General features: G+C 37.7%; 1 long non-coding RNA gene across 1 annotated transcript; it reads right to left on the bottom strand.

Annotated features, from left to right (window-relative positions):
• Positions 1 to 1,853: 1,853 nt before the first annotated feature.
• Positions 1,854 to 20,878, bottom strand: LOC120225632. The gene is made up of 6 exons (XR_005526847.1): positions 20,770 to 20,878; positions 11,653 to 11,834; positions 10,309 to 10,574; positions 5,355 to 5,451; positions 2,619 to 2,726; positions 1,854 to 2,504 (listed from the first exon to the last, which is right to left on the bottom strand). It is a non-coding gene; the product is annotated as an uncharacterized LOC120225632 (long non-coding RNA).
• Between the last annotated feature and the right edge of the window lie 154 nt (positions 20,879 to 21,032).

The following is a 21,032-nucleotide window of genomic DNA, read 5'->3' as shown; positions in this document are numbered from 1 at the left end:
ACTTTTCCATTATTCTCCCTGAGGTGAATTCACCAAGACTGCAAATAAATTCAAGCAGACTTCTGATTAAGTTCTCTGGTGATACATCTAGTTTGTAAACATACAGAAGCAATGGAAAACCATGTGCCTTGAGTAGTGTACCTTATGTAGTACCTTGTGTGGTATACTTTATGTAGGTACCCATGTGCCTCATGTAGTTTCTAATCCCATGTGCACAAGGCTCCATCGCTCTGTTTTACAGATGTTCCCCAGAGGCATTTCACAGGCTAGAAGACTGGGCTTCTTATAATCACTTTGCACCAACCGTTTTTCTAGTCTCTAATCTTCAGGCCATGGTTTACATAAAGAAGTCCTCTTTTTATTTACTTGACATTAAATGGCACCATGTTTCTTTCCAATGCCTGGCTTTCTCCTCCTGATATGAGGCATGAGTCTGAGAAGAAAGGTGAGTCCTTCCATATATGTCATATATATCCTTCAGACCTCTTTTCTGTGACCCCTTTATTCTTCAGTGTAGTTTTCTTTGATCCAGCCTTATCAATTGAATTGTATTTGCTTATATTTGAAGCCACTCTGAGAGTACCTATGTGTGTTACATAACCTGGCACAAAAGATACACTCTGTGAGATGCTTTCCTATTATTAGTGAGGACAACATGGAGGTTATCTTTTTATGCTTTCCTGCCTAGTGACCATGACATATATTTACAGGAAATTTACCCAAGCTTTAGAGAGGAGTTTCTGGTTTTAGTATAACAGTTTTTGGTCCTTTGCAAATACATTAATGAACCATATTTAATTTAGTCAACCTGTTTGTCTAATATCTTTTGCATTGTGCTCAGATCTCTTAGACCAACCTGCCCAGGATTCTCCTTATAGATGAATATAGCTTTTATTGAAAGTAACCATGAGGGGTGCCTGGGTGGTTCAGTCAGTTAAACATCTGACTCTTGTTTTCAACTCAAGTCATGATCTCACAGTTTTGTGAGTTTGAGCCCAGCACAGAGCCTGCTTGGGGCTCTCTCTCTTCCTCTTTTCCTGCCTCTCTTCTGCTCATGCTGTCTCTCTCTCTCTATCTCTCTCTCTCAAAATAAATAAATAAACTTAAAATAAGAAAGTAATAATGAAGTAATCTAAATGAAAATAATATGAATGTATACTATGAATGTATTCATAATAATATATATAATAATGAAAATAATCTAAACACTTTGATTATTCTGGGGACATGAGCAAGTGAATACTTAACTCACTCAGAACTAGAAAGCACACAATTTTTACAGAGGTTTTACCTGGGTTGTGCTTAGAATGGGAGACAATAGCAAGAAGAGTTCAAGTTTATGAGTGGAGATAAATACATTGGAGATGAAAGTCAACCGCAAGCCAGAGGTGGACCTGAAAGAACATTGTAGATTTTTCTATTGCTTATTGCAATGTTACAGAAAGGACACAAAGACAAAATCAGTATAATAACCTGCTGAGAAGATGGACTATATTATAATTATCCCAGAAAGACAATCATATACTCTTTTCTTTAGACTCTTTATATCAGAAAAATGAGCACTTCAGCTGGAAATTTTTCGAAGGTCTATGAATCCTTACATTCCCCAACCAAAATATATTGTAGAAGTGTAACATAATGTATTTAAGAGGTCAAATCAGGCCTAGAAAGCCACACTGCCTAGGTTCAAATCCTGACTCTGTCACTTATGAGCTGGTGACCCAGCTTTGTGATTTCCGTTTCATTTCCTCATCTATACAATGGGATTTTAAAGAGTCTTATAAAAAGTAAATTAATAGATAAATGTAAATTACTTATAATAGCCCATGACATGTATTGGGAGATTTGCCAGTGTTTATTTTTATTCTGCATTTTTTTTTCCCGGTAAAAGAACTCAATATTTCATTCCCAGTTTCAATATTATGGCACCTTAAAGGAAATACTATCTTCTATTAGAAGGTCAAAGCTTGATGAGTCTAGGAGAACTGCTTCGTAATTCTTGGAGAGTATGTGTCTCCCCTTGGTAGCAGTTCTGTTAAACGGAGCATATGTCATCTGTTTGACAGACAAGAGCAGAGAGAATCTCCTCTGGAGCATAGCACTGAGGCTTTGTTAGCAGTCAGACAAAACGCTTTTGCATCAATAGAATAGGAGGAAAGGGAGAAATTTAGAATTTGAAGATGAAAAGGGAAGGTGAACCATTTGTGAGGAGCAGAGAATAGTTTCCCAAATATATCACACATTTCCATCACGGCCCTGTTTCGTAGAATATGTTCCGACACAGAGGAATCCTGTGCTTTGGCATTTGTTCTTTTTGTCCAAAGTCTTATTCTCTGTGATAAGAATAGAGCATATTTGTGCAGCACTCCTGTGTTATGAATCCGTGCTGGTCAGTGGGCCGTAATTTCCTTTGTTCCATTTGCTCCGTGATTCCCTCGTGTCGCAGGAAGGCGATGTCTGAAATGTATCACCTTGATGGTGCACTCCATCACCCTACAGCAAAACTTTTCACCCACAAGCAAGATACTTAATTCATATGTTCTTTCCAATCGGTTTAAACTTTCAAAAAAATCAAATATTGTTTTGCACGACATAGGTGATCCTCATGAACTTATTACCTCTCTCAAAGGCCATTTCTCTTGGCAGCTGCTTCACACTGAATAAAGATGAGGCTTCTTCACTCCATCAGTTGAGATGAACACGAGTGCAGCTGTGTCCTATTGGGGCTGGAAGAAGTAAAAATGAGATTAATTTTTCAGTGAGTTAGATCAATCTGTAGAGAACACAGGGACAATTCAAGGGAGGCAACTTTGTTTTGGAAGGTTTTACACCTCTAGATTATTAGCAAATTTGCTTCAGTCCTGTGCGTTAGTTTTGACTAAGCTTTACAGTTTAGACATTTTTGCTTTTCATTAGAACTGGTGGTCTGTGTTGTCCAGCCCAGGGAATTCAGTTGAATTTTACTTAATGCCAATGCCATGTGGTCTAAGGCCTTGCTCCACCTTGTGTGCACATCATAATCACCTGGGGGATGAGAAGGATAGAAACACATTCAGGAAACATTGTCGATATGTTTATTCTTTCATAACAATATATTTCTCAGAATGCGTATTTATAAAGTGACTCGTTTATTTTCTTATCTTCTTTAATGTTTATTTATTTTTGAGGGAGAGAGTGAGTGAGAGAGACAGAGACAGAGACAGGGAGAGAGACAGAGGGAGAGAGAGAGAGGCAGAGTGTGAGTGGGGGAAGGACAGAGAAGGAGACATTGAATCCAAAGCAGGCTTCAGGCTCTGAACCGTCAGCACAGAGCCCAATGTGGGGCTCGAACTCACAAGCCGTGAAATCATGATCCCAGCAGAAATCTGCCTACCGCTTAACCTGATTCATTTTACCTCAAAAGTCCTACCACAATCTTCTCTCATGGCACATATTTGTCTCTATGTTTTTCTCAGTCTTCTTTACTAGAATGCATGTGCCTTATAAGACAACGGATTCTGTTTTGTTCATTGTATTCCCCAGGGCTGAGCATAGAGCCTAACACACTGAAGTGATGCTCAGTGAATATTTCTTGGATGGATGGATGGATGAATTAATAATGCTTTTGGAATGTGATAGGAGCTATGTAGTGTGTATGTCTTTTGATTCAGTGTCTTTTTCCATTTATTGTCTCTATAATCCAGACTTCAGTTGTCTGGACTATACACATTTTATAATCTTTTCTCACAGTTTCATACTTAGACATCCAGTGATCTGGCTTCTTTCTAACACGGCTTGGTTACATAATGCTTTATTATATATATAAAATACATATATTATATGTTATAACATATATATATATAATATATGTTACCGTGTTAATAACAGCTTCTCCAACTGTGTGTGTGTGTATATATATGTATACATATATATATATATATGGGGGAAAGTTTAAGTTGCTATACATATCCAACTGTATTTATGTATATACATACAGTTGGAGAAGTTGCTATTAACACGGTAACACGGTTAGGCTAGGGGATCTCTTTATTCTTTTCAACTTTTCATACTTGACTTTCTCCTGAGTGTCTAAACGTCCTACTCACATGTCTTCCCTAGCTCTATCCAGGGCCTTATCTACGATCACACTGTTCTTATTTCTCTGACCTTTCTCCACCTCTTTCTCTATAAGAAGCAGTCAGCTTCTGAACTGATAGTCACAGACAAGTTCTTAGAAATGGTTAAGGCTTGCAGGGGGAGTGGAGATTGATCCAGGTTTGGGATATTGCTAGCATTTAGGGGCAGGGATTCTATTGGCCTTGGATAAGTCTGGGTAGCCAAAAACTTCCATAAAATACACTGTATAATGTAACCAAATTTACAGGCTCTAATTTGTTTTAAAAACAGGAGATTTAGAGCCACATATCAAACCACTGATTTAGACTTCATTGTGCCTATCACACTGGGTATTAAGTTAGTCACAATTATCTGCTCAGCTCTTTCATGGTCTGTTTTTTAAGACTTCCAAATTTATAACTTGATTTCACAGAAAACACTAACCAATAGGCAGTCCTAGGTGGGGTGTACAAGACAGACTTAGGATATCTTATAATCACTGTTATCTCTGATCCACTACACCCGGGGAAGTTCAAGCCTATACAAGTTGTTGTTGCTGTGGCTGTGCTAAATAATCTAGCAGCTATGTTTCCTTTCTCATATTTGATTTCTGTATTCACCTTAAAAATAAATTCTCCTGAAATCATAGGCTGTGAACTCAAGATAAGATATTAAGAATCATTACTTGGGCTGCATATCAATGCTACAACTCTGTGTGAATGGAACATTGGTAAATACACGCACAGGTACATCAGCTGCATTTACACCTCGCCCAACAAACACACGCGAGCGCTTACACTTTCCCCCTTATCTTTTGAGAGCAAGGCAGTTCAGCATCGGCTCAGTCTAAGTGAGTACTTCATTAAAAGAAATTCTATTCTTCCAGAGACATTGCTGCGCTGAAAGAAAGAACGTTGAAAGGAGCCTAAGGCTGGGCTTCTGTAGTTCCGTGCCCAGTGGCCCTGCCTGCCTCACGCTGACCTGCCTTCTAGGACATGCTGAGGGAGTTTCTTGACTCGGAACCCCAGCCCCTGTGGGTTTATTTTCTTCCATTTTATTTTCTGGGCAGGCGAGAACTGTTGCCTGTCTGATAGGCTTTCTCTTGTGGAGGACCTGCCTGGAGGCAGATCTGTCTAGTTATCTGCCTGCCTTTTGAAGCTACATTGCACACAGCTGCTCTCGCCTGCATCTCAAGTCCTACCTGCCTGGAAGGGACTCCGCTGATAAGTCCTGACCAGGGGGCTTGAAGAGTTATTTACCTGGATGTGAATCTCTCCACAGGCACCCAGAGAGTTGATTTGCACACCACGCTTTTCATCACTTAAGGTGATTTTTTTCTGGTTCAGATGTCTGGAGCTAAACAGAGAAAAATATTTTTGTAGTTGAAGAAACATCCCTTTCACAATTTGACTGGGGTAAGGCTCTTATGATGAGTAATTGGTATGAAAACTGCTAGTTCGTGGTAATAATGGCATGAAAAAGGGAGAGTGACTCTACACTTTAAAGGGGCCATAAAATGGGGCAATGGAGGAAAATTTGGGGGGTGGGGGAGAGTAGGCAAAATTTGTGCAGCTTTTAAAACATAAGTAAATCCAAATTAATTTTGGAGACTTCACCTTTCTCTCTTATTTGCAATCACAATCTAACTCCACTCAGACTGAAATGTGCCATCCACGTCCAACAGCAGGGCGCCCAAGCAGTGCTTAGCTGTTGCATTAAGCGGGATAAAAAAGGCAGGTTGAACACAAGGAGTGCTTTAAAAACACTGAAGTGCCATCCTAAATAAGTCACCCAGCTGTGGACTGCTTAGAAGCAGCAGGAGCATCCAGATAAGACTGGCTTTCAGCCAGAAGGTCAAGGGATAACGCACTCCGCCTCATGAGCACCCATGAGGAAAGGGCATTGGCTGTAACACTGGCTCCTCTACATAGTGAGAGTCTGTGTTAGTGGATCTGGGAGGCTGCTGGGCTCTGCCTGCCTCGCTGTCAACAGGGCGCAAACTTAGGCTTTTAGCATTACCCCCAAATGAAGTTATACATACTGTCTCAGAGATTCATAAACAGGATAAAACATACGTTGTAAAATATAAAACATAAGTCCTATTACTATGCCACAGTGCATCTAGGGCATGATGAATTAATCTTTTTAATCAATTTGGCCAAGTAGTTTGTGAACTTGATGACGATGCATATATTACTTTATTTGATGCCCGTAATTTCTGTGAGTACGCACGGTCACAGACATATACTTAAGTCAGAGTGATACTTTAAAAGCTCAAAGTTGACTATTCAATTAAGCCCCATCAGTGACCTCCCCCTGCTCCTAGGAGAATATCCAACATCTAAAAACTGTCCTGTCTGTTGAGGCTTATTTAATGTCAGATTTCTGCTTCTTTCTTTTCATTCCAGCAACATGGTTTATCTTTTCATTTCTTGCCATGCTCCCTCTCCCCCTTGGGCTGTGCTCATAATGTTCCCTCTCTGGAACATTATTCTTTCCATCCCTGTCGCTGGATAGCTACTATTGCCTTTCAGGTCTCAGCTCATAGGCTGTTATGAACACTTAACTTCTAGACCAGCTCACTCTATCAGAACCACCATCACATGTTATTGCAATTACTTACTCAATTATATCTCTCCCCTATAAGACTATAAGTTCAATGGGGGCAGAATTATTCTCTCTTGTGCAAAATAATTTTACCCCCCTGCACATTGTTCAGTACATTTTTCTTCATGAAAACCCCTAGTGGTTACCCCTAAATAAAAGTAGTACTACCACAAAGAAAGACACCGTTTAGCTTTGAAGATTAGAGTTTATGAAGGAGGGCAAGTTTTCATTTAGTCCATTATAGCTTTTGGACGTGTTTCAACACTTGATTGAGAACACCATCGAAGCCAGAGGTCATTGACCTCAAAGCAAACAGGGACCAGGCATCAATATAAAGAATAGGACTGAGTGGGGACTGGGGCAGATTGGGGTCCCACTGAAGGTCATTGCTTCCATGTGGAAATGTGAGCTAAGCATTGGTAGGTTTTCTAATTTTCCAAGAGAGAAGAAACTCCAAAAGGTTTGTGGTAAAATCATAATTTAAAAAAAAGTTAGTAAATAATTTCAAAATTTTAAAATACCTTGCTTACCAGATGAAACATTTATGCTGAGGTGAAACATGGTTTGCAAGCTATGAATTTAAAATTTAACCATTAGGCCAAAATCAGTATTGAGACGATCAATTTGCTCACGCATGGATATTAAACCCAATGAGCAACTGAGGCATAAATAATAAAACTAACAATTTTAGAATGAGAAACGACATTAGAATAATCTTGTAAACACCCTTTTGCACATTATCGGAGAAAAAAACTCAGGTCTACAAAAATTAAATTACTAGGGCTTGAACTCAGATGCACAAAATTAAATAACATAGACTTGAAGCCAGGTGTTTTGATGCTTGGCTCTTGTCATAACTCCAAGCAACGTTGTGTATGTGTGTGTGTATGTGTGTGTGTGTGTGTGTGTGTACATGTGCATGCATATTCTGCTCTAAGTGGAGTGAAATATGGTAGCCTTTGCTAGTGCTTCTGAAATTTTACTGTGTATGTGAATCAATTGGGTATCTTATAAAAATGCAAATTTTGATTCAGCAGATCTGGACTAAGGCCCAAATTTCTGCATTTCTAACATCTCCCAAGTGATGCCAATCCCAGGACCAAGCTTTGCTTAGTACAAACTGACTTTGCTCTAGATGTTAGGACTGCCCTAACTTCCCAGGACAGAATGTGCTCTTCGTATTTTTCTTTGCCTGTTAACACTCTGCTAATGTTTCTTTTCTTCTACTCTGAATCCTTGACAAGTAAAAATATTAAATTAAGTGTGAAATCCACTTAACAGGGGAAGTAGATAAGTAAATGACTGAAAACAAGGGGCACTGACGAAATAAAATCTCCAACCAAGGAACTCAAAATACATCAAGAAAAATGCATGCATTTTCTCATGTCTTTTTTTGTAAATAATATTAGTACTGGTTAGTTGTGGGGGGAACTATTGAGTCATTTTCTAACTAATAGCAACAGAAAATGACCTTCCAAGAGCTATAGAGGAAAAGATACTTCAGAATATAGTAACAAACATTCCACAAGGTGGCAGTAAGTGCCCATACTTTACATTTTACTGATCTGTTTAAAGAACATACATACATTTCATCAGTGAAAATTTTAAAAGAATAACACTATTTTCTGTTTGTTTTCTGTTTTTTATTCTTTTTGGAATGACAGAACTAAACTTTAGAGAAGTTATATATTTTTTTCCTCAGCCAAAGGACTAATGGCTAATTTTTTCACACTTTCTTCTTCATATTAGTGTGACATACTAATGTTATCCTTTTAGTTGGTATTTATTCTTTTGGGTTCTTACTGAAGACTTTCTAAGTGGAATACATTTCCAACGAATACTGAAATTTCTTTGAAACAATATATAGATGATTATATTCAAAATTTCAAATACATTTTCCAACTCTTAACTGGCCATTTACTTTCATTTGAGACATCTCTTGAAGATTCAATCTACTGACTGAGACAGAAAGAACCATAAAAGTGAATTTTTTATTGTGTTACCAACTGAAGATTAATGGTAATTATATTTTAATAGACATTAGAATACTACAAACATTAAAGAAATCACATTTCTAAGACTTGTTTATAAGGTCTGTATTCATTCTCAATCAGTCTCAGGAGATCAAATCATGGATTAGGGAAAAGAAAATATAATAGTCCTAAAGTTTTTTTTGTTTTGTTTTGTTTTGTGAATAAGCAAAAATGAATAGTGTACTGAAGTACAGATATTCATAGAAGTGTGCACAGATACCATCTTTAATATCATGGCAATGCTAGCCAAATTGGGCATTATCCTGTTATCATCACCAAACTTGCATGTGTTTTAGGACAATTCGTTCAGTGGCTTTGGGGCTCATTTCCTTCCAGGATAATACAAGGTATAGAGATTAGTCGATTTCGTTCCCAACTTCTCAACACTCCATACTTCTCAGGAGAAAATGTAATTAAGTAAAATGACCATAAACTTTGAAAAAAACCCATGGTGACTAGAAGTTATGGGGGTCTTCAGAGTGTTCTGCATCTTATCCTATGTTCTTTACGTATTCCAGGCATTTTGTAGAACTCTTGAGCTCAAGGCAGAGCGCTGGATCAACACTGAGGGGATGTGCGGTTGTGGTGTTTATTCCTGAAACAACTTTATTATGAGAATCTCCTTTCTTACCCTATAATTTTCATTTCATTAGGCCCTTAAAATAAGAAAGGGAAGAGTGGACAAGTAGAAAAATGGTTTGCATTTGGCAGATAGTGCAGGGATATTAGAGGAAACTTGAGACATAAAAATAGCCAACTTTTGGGAGTGTAATTGAAGACTTGCTGCCCCCCTCTACCCAATACTGGCTTCCTGCCTTACTCTCCTGCTTGTTGCCAACCCCCCCCCCCCCCAACCTCCTTCTCTCCTCTCTTTCTTCCTCATCTTCCAGGTATCCAAGACAAACACAACTCCTCTCAGACCCTTGGCCACAGGCAGATCCCATCACACAAAGCTCCTGGGTCTATGCTACCCCTCTGGCCAGGGTGGTGCTTTACTTCGCATTCATCACTTCATTACTTAGCTCAGCTGAGGATGGAAATAGCTTATTGTTTTGTCCCCAGTTAAACGGAGATTCCTTTCTTCCAAATGAGATTTTGTTAGACACTGGCTTAAGCACAGATTGCTGTAGATGAAGCCACTTAAACTTACTACCTTTATAGGTATTTGCTACTTGGTAAGAAAGTAGCATATGTGCTGAATGGTTGGGCTTCAGCAGAGCGGTTGCTGACCCAGCTCCAAAGCTGAAGTTTTCTTCATACACCTTTCATACATACACTAAAATTTATGGCTCCAGGTTGTTAAAACATATTAAGGATGTTTTATGAGAAAAACAAACTCCGTTTTCTCTCAGTTTTTAGACTTTCAGGGACTTCCAAATCTATGCCTAGTGATCTATGACATGATTTAAACCTGTTTTAGAATCAAAACCCTCATTTAGAATTGGCTTAAAACCTATGTCTAAAAAAAGGTAGGTAGACAAATTAAGGTAGATAATAAATGACTGGCTTTTTATTTCCCAATTTAATCTTCAACCAACCTTGCACACCTTGTCTCTCTTCCTTATGATATTACCTTAGAGTTCTCATCCAGTGGTAAAAATCGTATTCAAATTTAGTGAATTGAGCTGATCCTTGGAGAAATGTAAAATGGGAAAAGACTGTCTTCAAGATGCATTCCCTGACTTTTAGAAGGTGACAAAGGCTGGAGACACTGACTTTATCAATGGAACAGATTACAGCCCCAGAACATAATAGTGTTCAGAATAGATGGCAAGAGGAAATTCAGTATTGGATGGAGTTTGGGAAGAATAGAGATACTGTATCTACATTCAGCCAGATCTGTAAGAAACAATCATAAAGAAACAGTGGTGAGCGTGAGAAATTAATTTGATTATTATTGATTTCATTGTAATTAACATCATTGTTAATTACAAAATGACACCCTATGTTAATGACATCTTTCACTTATTCATCTGTTCAGAAATAACTTTATTCATTGAACAGAGTATCTTGCAAGCTTGGTATTTATGAGGCACAATACCTTGATTAGACTAAGGGTGAATCAGAACATCTGTTGAAATTGTGTTTTGATTCTCCCCTCTGCACCTCCAAAAGTAAAACATCTTATGTAATATAAGGTGATCTTAGTCCAGTTTCTTTATTTTACAGACTCAGGATCTAGGGGTTAAATTATTTGCCCACAGACAGCTAGTCATTCAGACTTGATTGTTTTTGCAACTAAAACCTACATATCTCTATTTCCTCTACTTCTCACCATTTCAAACCGTTTTCATTAATTGTTAAAATAACCCTGCCTTCAGATTTTAAACCTTGGGCTTTAGGCTCCAATTTAGGCTCTAACTCTGAGCTCTAAACCTGTGCTTCTTTCCCCAAAAGTAGTCAGTTTATAAACCCCTAGCCTTTAATCATGGCAAACATGCAAATATAGACATAACGAAACAAAGATATAAATGGACAATATCCACTATTTCCTTTCCTGAGAAAATTGGGAGAATTATAATGTGTAGACTTGATTTGGGAGTTAGGAAGTTTATGCTCAGAATTCAGTTTTGCCCCAGGTGACCTTGGCCAAGTCACGCCAAGTTTCTCCCTTAGGCCAGCAACTTACTTCATTGGCTCTTTATTGATTTCATCTACTATCTTCATGTTAGAAAGCCACAGTCTAATAGATACTCAGGAAATGAACACTGAACCTTTTCGTAGCTCAGTTTTCTGAGGGCATTTGAAGAGCAGCCCTATTTTCTGCCAATTATTCTGTTTTAATAAGCTCTCCCATCACTTTGGCTCAGACACTCAACTTAAACAAGTAGCCTTACTATTTAGCTGACCCCAAATAAATGGCCGATTGGGATTCTTTCTGAGATCCATAGACTTTCTTATGAGATGGCAACTGTACCTTTATGCATATGCTTGTTATTGATCGTAGCAGAAGGTATTTAATTTTCTGTAACAGTCTTAGAATGACTGCATTTGGTGTTTCTCAACAAATTTGACTCTTGATGTAAAATGTCATTGTCAAAATTCAAATTTATAATAAGATTCTTCACAAAGCGCTCTAAATTACATTCCTCAGAATAACTGGAGAAAGAAAGCATTATTCAGTAGCAATGCAAAGTACTAATTGCAATATTTCAAAGAGAACCTTTCTTTTTTTCAAAACCCGTAAGTCTATTAATCCTAGAATTATGATTCATTCCAAGGATATTTTAGCACAAGCTCAAAAATATAATATAATGTTCTGTAATATAATTAGCAACCCAATAAAATATTTTGCTCTAAATTACTTAATAAATGTACTATGTGAGTAATGGTATTCTTAAAATGAATTCCAGGATAGTTCTTCAGTTTCTTCTTTCAGAATAATTGCACATAATTCTAAATATCATATCGGAGATCACAAGACTGCTGCTTATTTTCTTGAATTAGACAGTACACAGGCTACTGATCGTTCATAATGAAACTGCTAGATGTCGAGGTGGAAAATGATACAGGACAAACTAAAACCTTCTAGAAATTCGGCTGAGTGAAATCCTCAGATTGTGCCTTTTAGCCTTTGTTTTATTACAACTAATGGAGAAGCATCAGAGTCTGATTTTTCCCCCTCCCATCATTAGCAAGTTGCTGGTCTAATTCCTCATTAAATAGACAAACATGTTTCTAAGTTCAAATGTCTAAGTCCCATCAGTAACTGTTTCTCTGCTAAATAACTAGACATCCTTTAATATTTGAAAGGGGCCTTTATTTTTGCGATGATATATTTTGTCTATTCATCCTCTAAGCTCAATATGGGAAAGATGTAAGCTTTCTTATCTGAGAATCCTCAAAGATGGGGAGAAAAAAACCCTATGTCATTATGACGAGAGGCAGTGGGTGTCTTCCTACATGAATGTAGGCACATTCATTTCCTTTCACTTCATAGCTCTAGAGAATTATCTGCTTTGTTTCTTGAGGCATCACTACTTATGTAAAAAGGGGATGCAATTTGAGGAATTTAGCATAAATACTAGTCAGCCTTTTTCTGGTGACATTTTAGTGCCCGTCTTTTAGACATTCCTTTTAATGCTGTCAATATTTACAATGGAACATCACAAGCATAATTTTACCACTGAAAATCAATTTCATGTAAATGCCATTCTGTTCTTGTGCTGGTGATGAAAGACCCTTCTTCAAAGTCCCCCTCCTTGCCTATTACACTGTTTTGCTCTGCAGCTTATTATCTGTACCTTCAGCCACACAAACACTTGGCAGAGTGAGAAGAATGATCTGGTGTGTCAATTAGTTTCAGAAAATCTTGTCTTTAAGATTGTTGATAAAGGTTGGAAGTGATCATATTTAAGAGAATCCTAATGTAGACTGGGCTTTTCACTGCTTATCATGTATGGTCATGTAGAACGCACTGTTGTGCAAGCTCATAGGACCTTACTATCCTTAGTTAAAAATTTCATTTTATTCTACATCCATACATGTTCTATTCCTAGCTGGCCACTGTCCTTACTCTGTGACATGTAATGCTGATCCCATTTTCTCCTTTTTTCTTTGCTCTTTCTGTTTCTCTCAGTAAATTTCCCTTTTTGATGACCAACTTCCCTAAACATTGCCCGTCTTTGAATGTTCAGTTCAGGCTTATTGTCTCTTGTGAAACCCTCCCAGATAAATTTTAAAGAGTGACCTATGTTCATTGGAGGTACATAAGCGGCCTTCAATAAATGTGAGAGCTCACAGCTCTTGCTCTCTGTAAAGTAGGATCTAATTATGTACTAATGATTTTACTCTAGAATGCTGGTTGTAAATATCAACTCACAATTTTAAAATATAGGAAAAGTACAACTTTCTTCATTTCTTATAATTAGCAAAATTTCCTTTTGACTGTCTCATTGGGGTGGTAAACGCACAACCCCAGTGAAAAGTTATACTATCCTTTCCCCACAGTATTGTCTAAATTCTATAGGACCTGAGGCTAGAGACTTGAGAAGTCCTTTGGTGAATGTTGGGCCATTAGATCTTCAATGTTAATGTGTCAAAACTCAAGTACACTAAAGTATTCATTGCCCTTTTGAGTGTTTGGCCATTCAGTGATAGAAGAGAAGAAATAATCTTCTTTCTACCCTTCTGAGTTTGTGGCTGAGACTCCTATGACAAAAACTGACTAACAAAAGAAAAACAAAGCAAGTTTATTGACATGTATACTTCGTGCATACATGAGAGATACCCAGGGGAAAATGATTAAGTTTCTGCAGTAGCTCAGAATTCTAAGTTTAAATACCATTTTGATAGGGAAAGGTGAGGGAGGATAAAGGGCTCTTAGGTAACAGTATATGAGTTTTAGGAAGGATGAATGGGCTCTTAGAAGGATAGGTGGCAGGTATTACAGTTTGTGACACAAAGTTTGTCTGGGTGTGGTGTTGACTTCTAGTCTCTTCTCCCATAGTAAGAGTCAATTTTCCCTGGTTGTTGAAACTCCTGGGGAGGGGATTTGTGACAAGTGAACTTCTTTTTGGAAGATCTGTCTTTAGGTAATAAGGAGAGTTCAGAGAAAGCTTTTCTCTGCATTTGCTATTTTCCAAACACCTGTGGTTTAAAACAATCAATATACAACAGCAGCATGTTTGGGGTTGAAAGTCCTGAGCTCCTACAGTCATATTTTGGGACAGCATTTTCTGCTAACATTCACCTCGAATTAGGGTGCTTTGAAGATACTTCTGTACTCTACCAATATGGCTCTCACAGGTCCATTGCTCTCTCTGCTGCCCTGATGTCATCATTGGGCATGTGGCCACCATTCTGTGCTCCTGCACCATGAAAGGGGAAGAAATCCCAGTGAGGCTGCAGAAGGTAGTGTCTGCCAGTGTGCAACAGGTGGCCATTTCTCTCCATGTCTTCATCTGGGAAGGAGTCCTAATGCCTCTCTGTGTCTTTATCTGAGAAGTAAGGTGCTAGCCTCTTGCTTTCTGATCCCACAAGCCTTCTTAGAATGTTGCTATTTTTCATGCAGGATATGTGATCCTTTTTGAGGATGCATCATTATGTCTGCCTTTGTCAGTTCCCTTCCTCCCCATCCTAGTCGTAGGGATTCTAGTCTAACCTGGGTGGATGAGGACTGGGAACAGTACAGACTTACTTGTATTTGTGTTTTGCAAAATCTTTCATCTACTTATGAATCTTTTACTTTCTTGTAAGTACTAGTCTTTTGAAAATCAAAATACTAGGAAGAAATGTATTTTTCCTCTACTTGATGCTGTCACATTTCATATGTAAAGTGAAAATCAGAAGCATTTATGCCTAGCTAAATATTCAAATATGGAGGGCATGGTTGGAGAAAGAAGAGAAATGGTAGAAAATATGTAGAAAAAATATGTAGAAAATATGTTAAAAAGATATATATAAGAACCTTTATAGTTTAGCATGCCAAAAATATTCTGACACATTCCTCTTTACTTCTCTTGATACTTAATAAGGTCCTTAAAGGGAGGCAGATTTTGTATTTTTGGATCTCTTGTAATGCTCAGGACCATGATACATAGATAGTAGAGATTTGTTAAATTCTTGCTAAAGGATTGACTGTTGTTTACACATTTTGTTCAATAAATGCAGCTTATTACTAAATTACTAGAAGAATGCACATTTTGTAATGGGACTTACTTATCTTCTATTATGTTTCTTAACATAACAAAAAGTTATGCAGAACTAAACAGCAAACTGAGTGTGTTGAACTTACTTGCTATTTGGGAAAATTTTTAAGCTTCTGAAAAATGTATTCTGCCTGCCATGTGCAGTGAAATTGAGCTTAAGAAGTTTTACATGCAGAAACCATTTTCCTTAAACCAAGAAAACTGAAGAATTTTGGAGGAAATGAAAGATAAAAATTTGACTAGTCTTTGGTTGTAAAAAGGCAGCAAAATGTGCTTAGGACTTATGCACAAAACTTGCGTAAATGAATTCCCAACATATTGAATACAGATGTGAACAAACACTTTTCCTCTAGATTTGGGATAGTTTTCCTTCACAGCTATAAAACAAATTTGCTGCATATAATCATCATGGATATTCTGCTCCCCAAATTGTGAAATCATATATATTCACACCTCAGATAATTAGGCAATATGAAAATAGATTTTTTTAATGCCTTCAGCAATTTTGAATTTTACTTTCTTGGGCAATCATGATGCAGCGATTAGGCAGACTTTAATGAGAGGAATGCCTCTGACATTAGCTAAAATCACCCGTAATATTGGTGCCTGTTTAATTACTTGACAATGAGCAGCATGATGGCCTCTGCAAGTAGGTATTTAATAAAGATGTCGGGCTTTAATACACTAACATGCTTTTCATAGGATTCTTTGATTATGCTGGCTGTGTCAACCGAGTACTAAGCAAGAACTCATTTGCATGTTTGATTCCTACATTGACCACTTAGGTAAGCTTTGTTCCATAGCCAGAGGGCACACCATTTAATACTAGCATCCAGTTCTCAGGTTCCTCCTATTGGTTATCAGCAGCACAGAGGCGAACACAGAGAGCTACAGGCAAATTCACTTACCTACCGCTGAAACAATTCTAGATCCAAGTGTAGAGGTATTGGGCTATTAGGACCTTCAGACAGGAAGGATAACTTATATTTATAACATATGAGGATAAATCAATGGTGCATGCAACAGCTCAATGTTCTCAATACAGGACATTCATGAATCTATCCCATTTGCACTAAACCATGAATTTCCAGAAGTGGATTCTAAGAGGCTTAATGCTGCAGATATGATCCCTAATAAGAGGTATTCATATTTGTGCTATTCCCTTGTGACATACCTCATTATGTTTTGCATTTTGTACATTTTGTTGTTTTGTTCACTATGTCTTCTGCAAATGTAGAATGCTCTGCATGTGTCCTTAAGTACCCACAATTTGAAAGTGTAATAATACTACCTAATATATATCCAAAATATCAAAGGAAAGATATCAAAGTATTTTCATAAGTAGCTATATATTAAAGAAAATAAGCATGAATAATTCCACTTAATTCTTAGTCCTGTGCTAGGAGTTCAGAGAAGTTTAGTTAGTATAGTATCTTCATGTGTCTTCAAGAACTCGGAGAAGGGTTTATGAAGAAGATATCTGCACAAAGGATGTTTGGTTACTGCTTCTGTGATAACAGTACCTACATTTTGATCTTGCCCTTAAATAAATAAATTAAGTAAGATAGTGAATGTAAAGGATAGAGTCCTGACCAGCTCAGATCATGATCTCACAGCTTGTGAATTCAAGTCCCACATCGGGCTTTGTCCTAACAGTTCAGAGTCTGGAGCCTGCTTCAAATTCTTGTCTCCCCCTCTCTCTGCCCCTCCCCACTCACACTCTGTCTCTTCCAAAAATAAACTTAAAAAAAATTTTTTTTGAAGGGCAGAGCTTATGTTACACCAAACAAGTGTCATATACTAGTGTTTTGCCTTTTCTTCCCTTTTCTTACCATTCTTTGGGATGGCCTTCCTTTTCCACTCAGACACATGACAGCCTTTCCTGCCTTTGTCATCCCTGATTTGGAGACCCTGGCTACTTCTTTCCTTAGAAATCATTGTCCTCTTCTTTAATTCCCATTAAAGGTGATGGATTTTCTAGTTTAAGAAGGAAGAGGTCTCACCTTTGAGTTCTGTAGAACGATACCCTCATGTTCTCCCAGAATTTCCTGACCTCTAAGCATTTGCTCTTCTCTGGGCCACTAAAAGGTGGTAGCTGTCTCGTGATTTAACCAGCTAGAGAATATAAACTAAGAGTGATTCTTAAATTGTTTGCATTGCTCTTAGCTATTCTGGTTCCTTTCCTCTCCTCTTCTTGATTGTCTTGGAATGAGGAATAGACCCACTGTTTCTCCCTTGACTTAGGGCAATGTTCTCAATACTGTTTGGTTTTAGGAATTCTTTTCACTCTTAAAAATTACTGGGGGCTACAGAGAGCTATAGAGAGGTTTTCTTTGTTGCTGTCCTTTTTTTTTTTTATTAAATGTGGGTTATAACAATTGATACCACATTAGAAATTAAAACTAAAAAGAATTCTAAAACAATTCTTTATTATTCTATTGAAAATAGTAATAATCCTATTACACATTAGTATAAATATATTTTTAGTGAAAAATTCACTATATTTTCTAGAACAAAAATAGTGAGAAAAGTGACATTTTGCATTTTTTGAAGATGTTTAAAGACTGACTTAATAGAAGACAACTGGATTCTCAAATTTACTTCTGCATTTCTTACAGTCTGTTAGTTGGGTAAACTGTGTGAAGAAAAAATGATCTCATACAGATATATATTTGGAAAGGAGGAATATTTAATATATTTTCAGATCATTGTAGATATTCCTTGAAGTGACACTGAAATTTGTCAAGTGGTAATTTCTTATACATTAGTTGAAACCTAGAACCTGAAACACTAAATATAAACCTTTAAATCTTCTGTTCTTTCATGATCCACTAGTCTATCTTGCACTTTGACTGGATTATATATCCACGCATGATTTTGTAGTCTCATGCATGATCGATCATTTCTTCTAGACATTCACATATTTCGTGATATGATCTATAAAAACATTGTTAACAGTACCACTGATCTCAGCAGAGAAGTATTTAAGTATTGGGAAACTGTCAAGCTCACACTGTGGCTACAAGTTTTCCAAAGTTCTCGTGTTCACTTGAAAACTGTCTCATTAAAAGCACAGACTATCGTTTGTTTTTCCCTGGTTTGAAAGCTGCCTTCATTAATCTGCATTGCCAAATGACCAAATGGGAACTATAGTTGCTGGGTCAATTGTTTTTCAAGTAGAAATGATTTTACATGAAATAATGAGCTACAACAGCTCACAACTCTCACGACTCAATCACACCAGTGCTTTTACTTGAATAACTTTTGTTCTTTGGTAAGCAGCATACTTTATGTGTGCTTCTTATTTCATGACACAATGTATCATGAAGAGATGTATTCCATGGTCAGGATTTAATGAAATTAATTGTTACTGTTTGATAAAGGACATTATTAAGTGAAGCTAGCATTTATTCTTTTTAATTGATTTATTGATTTCTGCAACTCTTTGGTGGGGAAGATACCATGACTACTAGTACATGTTGGTACCACTAACTTTATTCTTACTAGGGCTACATCAATTTTACCTATTAGTGCATAACCAACACAATGAAAATACAAATAACTTCCTAGTGTTATTAGAATAATAGTTTTAGTCCTATGAACACCCCTTCCCTGAAAGGGTCACAGGAACCCCTAGGAGTCCATGGACCAGACTTTGACTCTTTTGCTTTAGAATAGTTTTCCCAAACTCTTTCATGAACAGTGATAGCATCTTTTGTGAGTGCTTTATCCTAATGTAAAGACTATGAGCTATCAGACTACTCAACACTAAGTGCTCTTGGGATTAGGGGAAATGGAAGACAATCATAAGTCTCAGTCTCATTAAGAAAAGTGAACTTCCATGAACTGGACTTTCAAATAGTTTCAAGATTTGGATTGTGTCAAGTGTTGTGGCGTTATTATTAGTCTAGGTATTCTCACACCATGCTGTTTTCTGTTTATTATTCAAGCTAATTGGAAATGCAGTACTAGTAGTAGCTTCAGGTAGCATCCTTATGATCGTTTCTTTCTGGTAGAATTTATGCTCCTAGGTGCCGTGGATGTCATGGAAACCACTGTTCAGAGGTGGGAAAAAAAAGTATTCTGGTTCGCCTGCTTAATCCTGCAGAAGGGGTTCCCGGTAGGGTCCAGATCTTTCTCATTTTCTCTAAGAATCTATTCCAGAATCAGTCTCATTATTTATGTTTTTGCTTATGTTGGAGGTCTATTTACCTGGAAGATATTCATCTTTATGCTCTCCACTTTTGTAGGCATAGTTTAAAATATCCCCTTTCTACAGAATTGTTGCCTCTTCTCCTACAGATGAAGGCACATGATGACAGGGGCTTGGCTCAGTGAGAAACTGCTCTGACAGGGACAGAGAGCTCATATCAGCCTGTTGCACTGCCCCTGCAGCTCCCCCTGCTCAGGCAGATCCCAGCTTAGGCTTCTGCTTTTCTGATCTATAGATAAGAAATCCCACGTAGGGAGCACAAACCTCCATGAACTGTTGTGTTCATACAGAAAGCTGAATCAGAGACATATCTAAACATTTATGGACATCACCTTTAAAAATCCAGGAACCAAATATATTACCTATAGGTCACTCTCTATGTCCCAGAAAGAAGGAGCTCAGTTTTCTCATCTAGCCTCAATGATAGATGATGTAGGAAAACACCTGATTGGAGTACTGTTTTATTATTGACTCATGTGGGGCAAGTAGTCTCCTTCATTCTTTGACTCCAAATGGGCTTTGAAGTTCTTGTCTCCATAATACATTGATAGAGTTGTTTTATCCAGCCCTGTTCCAACTTGATTGTATTCTCAGAGCAAGTAGACCTTGAAGCTGTAGGTGTGACTCTCCTCCAGGCACTAGAGACTTGGGTGGTGAGCAGTGTAAGCAGAAGATAGACACATAGCCTCACCTCCTTGTGTTCTAACATTCCAAAGAGTCTAAACATCATACCTTTTTTATTTTTATTTTTATTTTTTTTAATGTTTTATTTATTTCTAAGAGAGAGAGAGAGAGAGACAGCGTGAGCAGGGGAGGGTCAGAGAGAGAGGGAGTCACAGACTCTGAAACAGGCTCCAGGCTCTGAGCTAGCTGTCAGCACAGAGCCCGACGCGGGGCTCGAACCCACGAACCGCGAGATCATGACCTAAGCGAAAGTCGGACGCTTAACGAACTAAGCCACCCAGGCGCCCCAACATCATACCTTTTTTAGTGGATATTAGAAACATGAGTTCCTGGATATTCAAAAAGAAAACACTCTCAGTTTTGCAGATCTACGTTGTCCATAGAGGCCAGAGCCACAACTTTTCAATTCCATTCAAAAGGCAAAGCTAGGAACAGTTTTAATAGAGAACAGTGACACAACTCTGTGACCTGGCAGCTGGCCACTTACCTAATGAAGACGCTGACTTTGCTCTCATCCCTTTGAGGGCTAAGCAGTCTTATTATTTTATAGATACTCATATCAGGCTGCATTTCAGTTGCTTGAGGGCAGTTTCAGGCATGACTTCTTTTTCTTAGAATCCTGCAGTATCACCTTGGAAATGATTCTACACATTAGGAATACATGTAGATTTGATATTCTTAGGTCATAATGTCAGTTCTCATTCCAAATGCAAGCTTCCCTATAATCCACCTAGATAGTTTATTCAATAT

The sequence above is a fragment of the Hyaena hyaena genome, unplaced genomic scaffold (assembly GCF_003009895.1).
Source record: "Hyaena hyaena isolate Hyena2069 unplaced genomic scaffold, ASM300989v1 scaffold_1458, whole genome shotgun sequence".
Classification (NCBI taxonomy): domain Eukaryota; kingdom Metazoa; phylum Chordata; class Mammalia; order Carnivora; family Hyaenidae; genus Hyaena; species Hyaena hyaena.
Note: the sequence above shows the minus strand (reverse complement) of the source record. Positions and strands in the feature narration are given on the sequence as shown.